Here is a 10,166-nt window from a genome sequence, read left to right on the forward strand (position 1 = left end):
GCTTGATGCTAAGTGGAGCTATTCTTGCTTCCACACCTTGGTACTCAGACTCTGTGTCCTTCCCTTTGGGGGCCCAGTACCATATACAGGGTTTTGATTCAATGCATGTATGGAGTCCTGGAGGGTGACACCCATACTCACAGAGTACTACCTCTGCTATGGCACTTCAGCTATGCTTTCAGTATACCATTCCACAGCTCTTTCAGGCTGGCAGCTTCTATGTGGTGAATTCCATGGTCATGAGCTGACTCTCACACCCCCCATGCTATAGTTAGCCCTCTGGTCTGAGGTGATATTATATAGAATCCCATACCAGTGGATAAAGTACTCTGAAAGGTTTCAGATGATCGTGCTAATTGAGACCCTCTGTGGTCAGGAAAAGGCAAACCCATAACCTGAATATGTATCTATTCCTCTGAGGGTAAAGAACAAACTTCTGGACCTTCCAGGATGAAAAGGGCCTAATGTAGTCAACTTGTTACCAACTGGCTGGTTTTGTCTCTTGAGGAAGAGTAACTAATATGGTGCCATAATGGGGACTCCGTTTTGGTCTCTGTTGCAGGCAGGATGACTTTGGTGGCAGCAGAAGCCAAATTATCTTTGGTAAGTGATAGTCTACATTTGTGGCCCATGAATAGCCTCCATCTTTGCCCCCGTAGCCACTTTGTTCATGTTTCCGTCATGCCAACACGGGAGCGGCTGATGACAGAGGCTGGCTGAGGTCAGTGGGCTGAGTCATCTGTCTGCTTGGTTGTTTAGTTCTTCATCAATGGTGGATGCTCTCTGAGGATGTTAACATGTGATTCAAAGATTTTCCCACTTCACCCCCATTTCCATAAGTCCATCCACATACCTCTACCCCAGACCCGTTACCCCTGATCTTCCTGTTTTTCCTAATCAGCTAGCCAGGCCACTTGCCACGATATAGTCTAACCTTGGGTCGCTTCTCCTTTCTACACCAAGTGGATGACCAGTACACTGCTCAAAGCTCTGACAGTTGGGAGGATTTTCCTTCATTACTGTCTTTCAAGGTTACCCCTGTGTGAGGCTGCAGTGCACCTACTGTCCAGTTGCAGCTTGCACCCACATATGGAGCTGACCCATCCATGAAACGAGCTCAGGCTTTTTTCTCCTCTTTCAGTTGGTCTTACAGGGTGTCCCATACAGCCATATGTGTGCCCTGAGGGAGGAGCTCTCACGCAATCATGGTAGGTGACGGGGGGTCTGGGTTACCTGTTCATGCAGCCTGCTTGTGCCCTCTGACCCTCCTTATGCTCAGTCCTGGAGCTACCACTTCCACCCAATCTGACTCATTGGGTCTGATAGGACCCAGCATTTGATGGGCAGTTCTAGCCACAAGGTTGGTTGGTGACCCATGATTAGACATTCTTTCTCTATCAGGGCCCACTAGCAGGTTAGAACTTGTTTTTCAAAGGCATATAATTCTTCACTGCAGAAGGCATGGTCTTACTCCAGAGCCTGGGGCTCGCATTGGAGTTTGCCACAAACTCCACATGGTATCTTTCCTCACCACTGATATCTCCAACAACACCATAGGGTCTATCAGGTCATAAGGCTCAAGCAGCAGGATTGCTTGCATGGCATCCTGGGCTGGCTGCAGAGCGCTTTGCTGCTCCGGGACTCATTCAAAGTTCGCAGCCTTTCACATCACCTGGTACATGAGTCAGAGCAGTATCTCTGGGTGTAGAATATACTGACTCAAGAACTTGAAGAGGTTTACCTGGAATGTTTCCTTCTTCATGGTAGGAGGTACAAGATGCAATAATTTGTCTTTAACTTTGGAGAAGAGGTCCTGGTTACTGGACCTGATGACTGGACTCCTAAAAATGTTACAGATGTGGCAGGCTCCTGAACCTTCTCAGGGTTTAGCTCCGACCCTCTGGAACACACGTCTTACAAAGGTCTCCAGTGTGCTAGCCACCTCTTGCTCATCTGACCCAATCAATATAATGTAGTCGATGCAGTGGATCAATGTGATGTACTGTGGTTGTCCAGCAGATCTGGATCTCTTTGGACTTCATATGGCCTTGGAACAAAACTGTTAATGTATACTGTCATTTTCTCAGAAATGTGAATTGTTTTGATCCTCTGTTTTTATTGGAAGAGAAAAGAATGCCTTCACCAAGTCACTAGCTATATACCATATACTTGAGGTGGTATTGAGTTGATCTAATGAAGATACCACATCTGGCACTGTGCCTGTGTCTGTCGTTATATTTGATTGAGCTGGCGGGGGTCTACAATGACCCTTCCTAATTCATCCAGTTTCTTCAGGGACCAGCTTGGTCAAACAAACAAGGATGGAGAGGAGGAGCAGAGGGATAGAATGTGGCAAGAATCTCCATTCCCCTGTCTCCCACAATATGACTTTACATTTATCTATTTATTTATGCCTGGGGAGAGGGTTAATCTGAGACTTCATTTGGTCTTTCCCCATATGATAGCTCTTATTCTGCAGACCAACCATGCAATGTGGGTGTTGGCCCAGCTGGTAAATAGGTGACCCCAATAATATATTTGAGGACTGGGTAATGGACCACTGGGTGGGCCCAGGGATGCTGTGGATCTCTGTAAGCTGGACATCGGTCAGGACTACAGTTACCATCTGGCCCCCACCCATAGGACCCACGCTAACGGGGGGGCCATGATGAATCAGGTCTTTGCGCATCAGTGATAACTCAGTTCTTATGTCCAACAGTCTTCAGAATGTCTGGGTATTATTCCCTTTTCCCTAGTGCACAGTTACCTGAGTAAATAGCCATAGGTGCCTGTGGGGAAGACCTAGGGGAATCAGTGCTGTGTATATGTGCCATGATATTGCAGTGTTTTTCCTCCTGTGGACCCAGCCACTTCCGTCAATAGTTCTGGGTTTGAAAACTGGCTCAGGTTCAGAAATTGGGCAAGCGATGTGCCTTTTTATCAGGCAACTGCCCTCAGCTTCCTGGTCATCCATCTTTCATTTCTTCCACTAGTAAGCTGAGTAGTACAATTTGGGTAACTGCCCATCTATTTCTTCTCTAGGGACACTATTCTAGTAACCATTCTTATAACTTTCCGTGGTTCTGACCTTCTTGGCTGCCACTCTGTCTGATCTTGCCAGTCATTACAGTAATCATGACCGACTTTGGATGGTTTTGTGCTGCCACCTGGCCTCTGTTGTTTCAGAGTCCTATCATCCCTATTGCTATCAGTTTACACAGCTCTGTAATGGTGTCTTCATAGCAGAGAGTCACCTTGAACTTTTAGTGAGGCTGGTGTAGCTCTGACCAGTACATTCTTCATGACCTTTGTCCATGGTATGTCCTCTTGGGCTTCCAGCCACTGTGTATCCAGCATGCCCACTTCCCTGAGCCTTGTAGCCACTGCCTTCACTGTCCACTGTAGCAATTCTGGAATTTTTACTTTGCTCAACATAGACTATCACTTTTTCCATGTTTCTAGGAGCCATGCTAGTAGCAAGTTTGTACTGACTCCTGGAATTCTTGCTAGCGAATTAAATTCTGTATCCTGGGGAGCACTTCCAAGTCAAAAATTCTTCTCTATTCAATCTTATATTTGGTCCCTTTCTTCCAGCACCCTCAGGATCTCCTCCAGCTCCTATGGAATCATGGAATGGGGATGGGGAGGGCTAGTGAGGATTATGGGGAGGTATGTCTATAGGCTCAGACTGTTCTCAGGGGTTTGAGGAGTCAAAATAACCAGATGTTGCATCTGATGTGTCGGGTTTTCCCAATAGGGGCCCTGACCTAGCATAACAGACCTGCCTTTGTTGGGTGTTTAACTGTCTTTGAAGGTCTGCTACTCTATTAAGTCCTGGGCTTGGACCTTCCTCTTCCCTCTTACTGTAGGAGATGAGAGCTTCTTTGTATGCAAACAAAGAGGCCCTCTGGTTCCACATCTGGCTTTCAATTGCCTGGTACTTGTCCTCAGCTGTTCATGATCCTTCTGTAGACATCAATGGCACTTAGCAATAGCCATCCAATCTCATTGTGCTATAGCTACTCTCTCTACATCTCCAGTGCCTCATACATTGCAAGTTCATGCCTTCCACAGTATACCATCCCAATTCACCATGGATAAAGCTTTTAAAAATTGGAAGGAAGGGAAGGGAGGGAAGGAAGGTGGCTGGCTCGAGGGAGAGGACTCCTGTGAAAAGCAGTGGATTAGGGAGCTCATTTGTTGTTACTATTTAGTTAAAAAACAGTCCCAAGAGTTGTCGTCCCTGGAGGGGCAGAGGACAAATTCTCAGCAACAATCAGGGGAACCCAGCTTGTTGAAGAACCTATAGTTGTGTGTGTGTGTTTTGTGGGAGGGAGGAGAGTGTTCTCTGATCTTCTTTAAAATGGTTATGTTGTTATCTGATCAGGCAGAGCTTTGCAAAGAAGCAGTAATTCACAAGCCACTTCCTAGCTCCTGCCAAGCAGGAAAGTTTTTTTTTTCTTCTTCTTTCTTTTCCTCTGAGAAACAGAGAGAATGTGGGTTATCGAGCCAGTCAGATCGGAGACCTAATCCCAGGTTCAGTAATTACTGCAGTGTCCACAGCCAGTCACTGAACACTTTCTCCTCTATAAATGGTGCTAACACTACTCGATGTACACTGATGTGAGATGGGCCTTTCCTGTGGCGGGCAATGAGGGTCAGCAGTGACTACTCTGCCCTTGAGGGACCTGGTCTGTTCTCTGTGGGGTGGAATAGAAAGTCCACAGGATGAAGAAGCATCTGCTAATTATCAGTGAGGGAGCATCGGGATCAAGTTTTCACACAACTTCTCAGCACAGGATCAAAGTGAGAACACTGACTAGTGTGCCAGTAAGCAAGCATTCCTAAGAGGCACAGCCTCTGTAGCAATCGATTAAAAAAAAGCCAGTTACCTCCTAAACGTACTCACTAGCTTATCTACTAATAGGCTGTAGAAGTTACCTTTCAGTTTTTGGTGTTTTTTTTTTTAATTTAATTTTTTTTTTATACAGCAGATTCTTATTAGTCATCAATTTTATACACATCAGTGTATATATGTCAATCCCAATCGCCCAATTCATCACACCCCCCCACCCCCCCTGCCGCTTTCCCCCTTGGTGTCCATACTTTTGTTCTCTACATCTGTGTCTCTATTTCTGCCTTGCAAACCTGTTCATCTGTACCATTTTTCTAGATTCCACATATATGCGTTAATATACGATATTTGTTTTTCTCTTTCTGACTTACTTCACTCTGTATAACAGTCTCTAGATCCATCCGGGTCTCTACAAATGACCCAATTTCGGTCCCTTTTATGGCTGAGTAATATTCCATTGTATATATGTACCACATCTTCTTTATCCATTTGTCTGTCGATGGGCATTTAGGGTGCTTCCATCACCTGGTTACTGTAAATAGTGCTGCAATGAACATTGGGGTGCATGTGCCTTTTTGAATTATGGTTTTCTCTGGGTATATGGCCAGTAGTGGGATTGCTGGATCATATGGTAATTCTATTTTTAGTTTTTCAAGGAACCTCCATACTGTTCTCCATAGTGGCTGTATCAATTTACATTCCCACCAACAGTGCAAGAGGGTTCCCTTTTCTCCACACCCTCTCCAGCATTTGTTGTTTGTAGATTTTCTGACGATGCCCATTCTAACTGGTGTGAGGTGATACCTCATTGTAGTTTTGATTTGCATTTCTCTAATAATTAGTGATGTTGAGCAGCTTTTCATGTGCCTCTTGGCCATCTGTATGTCTTCTTTGGAGAAACGTCTATTTAGGTCTTCTGCCCATTTTTTGATTGGGTTGTTTGTTTTTTTTAATATTGAGCTGCATGAGCTGTTTATATATTTTGGAGATAAATCCTTTGTCCATTGATTTGTTTGCAAATATTTTCTCCCATTCTGAGGGTTGTCTTTTCGTCTTGTTTATAATTTCCTTTGCTGTGCAAAAGCTTTGAAGTTTCATTAGGTCCCACTTGTTTATTTTTGTTTTTATTTCCATTACTCTAGGAGGTGGGTCAAAAAAGATTTTGCCATGATTTATGTCAAAGAGTGTTCTTCCTATGTTTTCTTCTAAGAGTTTTATAGTGTCTGGTCTTGCATTTAGGTCTTTAATCCATTTTGAGTTTATTTTTGTGTATGGTGTTAGGGAGTGTTCTAATTTCATTCTTTTACATGTAGCTGCCCAGTTTTCCCAGCATCACTTATTGAAGAGATTGTCTTTTCTCCATTGTATATCCTTGCCTCCTTTGTTACAGATTAGTTGACTAGAGGTGTGTGGGTTTATCTCTGGGCTTTCTATCCTGTTCCATGGATAAATATTTCTGTTTTTGTGCCAGTACCACATTGTCTTGATCACTGTAGCTTTGTAGTATAGTCTGAAGTCAGGGAGCCGGATACTTCCAGCTCCGTTTTTTTCCCCTCAAGATTGCTTTGGCTATTCGGGGTCTTTTGTGTCTCCATACAAATTTTAAGATTTTTTGTTCTAGTTCTGTAAAAAATGCCATTGGTGATTTGATAGGGATTGCATTGAATCTGTAGATTGCTTTGGGTAGTATAGTCATTTTCATAATATTGATTCTTCCAATCCAAGAACATGGTATATCTCTCCATCTGTTTGTGTCATCTCTGATTTCTTTCATCACTGTCTTATAGTTTTCTGAGTACAGGTCTTTTACCTCCTTAGGTAGGTTTATTCCTAGGTATTTTATTCTTCATTGCAATGGTGAATGGGATTGTTTCCTTAATTTCTCTTTCTGGTCTTTCATTGTTAGTGTATAGGAATGCAACAGATTTCTGTGCATTAATTGTGTATCCTGCAACTTTACCAAATTCATTGATTAGCTCTAGTAGTTTTCTGGTGGCATCTTTAGGATTCTCTATGTATAGTATCATGTCATCTGCAAAGAGTGACAGTTTTGTTTCTTCTTTTCCAATTTGGATTCCTTTTATTTCTTTTTCTTCTCTGATTGCCATGGCTAGGACTTCCAAAAGTATGTTGAATAATAGTGGACACAGTGGACATCCTTGTCTTGTTCCTGATCTTAGAGGAAATGCTGTCAGTTTCTCACCATTGACAATGATGTTTGCTGTGGGTTTGTCATACATGGCCTTTATTATGTTGAGGTAGGTTCCCTCTATGTCCACCTTCTGGAGCGTTTTTATCATAAATGGGTGTTGAATTTTGTGCATCTATTTTCTGCATCTATTGAGATGATCATATGGTTTTTATCCTTCAATTTGTTAATATGGTGTATCACATTGATTGATTTGCGTATATTGAAGAATCCTTGCATCCCTGGGATAAATCCCACTTGATCATGGTGTATGATCCTTTTAATGTGTTGTTGGATTCTGTTTGCTAGTATTTTGTTGAGGATTTTTGCATATATATTCATCAGTGGTATTGGTCTGTAATTTTCTTTTTTTGTAGTATCTTTGTCTGGTTTTGGTGTCAGAGTGATGGTGGCCTCATAGAATGAGTTTGGGAGTGTTCCTTCCTCTGCTTCTTCTGAGAAGGTTGGCTGTTAGCTCTTCTCTAAATGTTTGATAGAATTCGCCTGTGAAGCCATCTGGTCCTGGACTTTTTGTTGGAAGATTTTTAATCACAGTTTCAATTTCATTACTTGTGATTGGTCTGTTCATGTTTTCCATTTCCTCCTGGTTCAGTCTTGGAAGGTTATACCTTTCTAAGAATTTGCCTGTTTCTTCCAGGTTGTCCATTTTATTGGCATAGAGTTGCTTGTAGTAGTCTCTTATGATGCTTTGTATTTCTGCAGTGTCCGTTGTAACTAGAAGTTACCTTTCAGTTTAACAAATATTTATTAAGCCTTTACTATCTACTAGGTACTTGACACATTTCAGTAAATATGATTTTGTGTGACTTCCTGGTGACAACAGAGCACTTGGAAAAAGAATGTCTCCTCTTCCCTGAATTGTATTACTGCTAGAGCCCCAGACTAGTCAAGATTGGGGCATGGCCACAGAAGGAAATCAGCGTATGTCCTCATGGACACTGACAATAGCTGGAAGCAGGGCACATACCCTATCCAGCAAGTCTTTTGATGAAGGCTGCCAGGGAGGGGCTTAAAGTTTTCTAAGGAATCTATGAAACTGCAGAAAAAAATGTCTAAATTCAATAATTGACAGGAACAATCTTTGGCAAACTGAAGTTTCTAAGCTATCTTTGATACTTCCTTGTAGAAGTGCTACAGGAGCCCTGATTGACTAAAATTTTAAGTTTTGTTGGCTCCTCAGGTCAGAGGGTAGTGTTTGAGAAACCACAAATATAGCAATTTTGAAATTTAGTAAAGTGGCAATGTATTTGGGAGTTAACATTATTAATATGCTTTTCCTGGATTCTCTTGCCTGTTTCTCTTGAGTTGCTTGGTTTTCTCCTTACCCTAGAAACTTACCTTAAGAAGAGTAGCATAGTAAATCTACTGCCAAAAATCATTTGATTTTGGTTATTCTATTCACTTATGCAGAAAAGAAGCCACAGGGCTGCCCTAGTTGGAGCAAGGCAGAATGCTTTTATCATCCTCATTCTCATTCAGCTATGCAGTCTATAAAAAATATATTAATATTTGGGGAAAAACTTCATTTCATAAATGTAAACACCAGACTTTGATGTTAATGCGTTACTTAATGGCATCACTTAAATTTGTTTCCTGTGTGGGAAGCTGCTCCCAGTTGTTAAAAAAGAACTACATCCGTTCAGATAAGACATTCCTAAGTGAATTATAAGATGAATTATAAGGACAGTTTTTTGGCAATAGAAAGTTCTGAAGAAACAAATCTTGACAGTTCTAATACTTTTATTTTTAAAAGGATGAGTTAAAAAAAACCCAAAATAATAGGATTTGATGTCTGCCTGGGAAGTGGTAAAAAAGAATCTCTAACTTGGTGATAGAAAATTCAGCTTATCCTGGGGTGCTGATACCTAGTAACATGACAGTCTGGCTTTTTTGGCAGTGGTTTCAGATAAGTAGTTTAGAAGTAATTTTATCATCTTTCCCTGCTTGTCTCCATAAAACTATAATAGTTATTAAACCAATTTTAACTAAAATTAAGTATCAAAGTAATGCCTAGTATATGATAGGAACTCAATAAACACATACTAAATTAATTTTTTAAGAATTCAAAAATTCCTTAATTTCCTTAGGGAAATGGTGGGAAAGTAGAAAAAGAAGTGAGTCAGAAACTGTAAAATTATAGAAATTCCTCCAATCAGTTTTTGAAAAATAACTTCATGAATATTTAATAAAATGTACGTATTTAAGTAAAAGCAAAACAAAAAAGTATAAAATTAATCATCATTATTCTCATAAACTGAGAAAAAAATCTAACCAAAATTGTCCATATACAGCTAGAGGTCACTAAACAAAGTCCAAGGATTCTGGACGTGTCTAGGATGGATAGAAGACAGCGGCCTCCTCGAATCATCTGGGATTACAGACCCAGCTGCTCTAGGTCTTTGTCTCTTCGTTTACAAACACAGATGACTTGTTAACCCACATATCTGAGATGCTACTGAATACATGTTTGGAAAATGTAAAATACTATAGTGTATTTATATGCCTATAGGCATACAAATGTTGAGCAGTATTATTATCATCAGATTATAGAAAAGAGTGCTGAGTATCCAGTGATTCATATATATTCACAGCTTACCTTTTTAAAAAAAATTTAATTATTAAAAAAAAATTTTTTTTTGTCTGCATTGGGTCTTCGTTGCTGTGTGCTGGGTTTCTCTAGTTGCAGCAAGTGGGGCTACTCTTAGTTGCCATGCGTGGGCTTCTCATTGCGGTGGCTTCTTTTGTTGCGGAGCAGGGCTCTAGGCACGTAGGCTTCAGTAGTTGCAGCATGTGGGCTCTAGGCTCGTGGGCTCTAGAGCGCAGGATCAGTAGTTGTGGCGCATGGGCTTAGTTGCTCCGTGGCATGTGGGATCTTCCCGGACCAGGGATCGAACCCATGTCCCCTGCATTGGCAGGTGTATTCTTAACCACTGCACCACCAGGGAAGTCCCTCACAGCTTATCTTGACTTTAACCTGGTAACTGCACATTATCATATTAGCCTAGATATAAACATAGTAAGAATAGAACTTGTGATATTAAAATAAAATGAAAAGGCTTTTTGGCTTAGTCAATAAAATATTTTTCTCTTTCCATTTTGAGT

The sequence above is a fragment of the Balaenoptera physalus genome, assembly GCF_965194825.1.
Source record: "Balaenoptera physalus genome assembly, chromosome: 1".
Classification (NCBI taxonomy): Eukaryota; Metazoa; Chordata; class Mammalia; order Artiodactyla; family Balaenopteridae; genus Balaenoptera; species Balaenoptera physalus.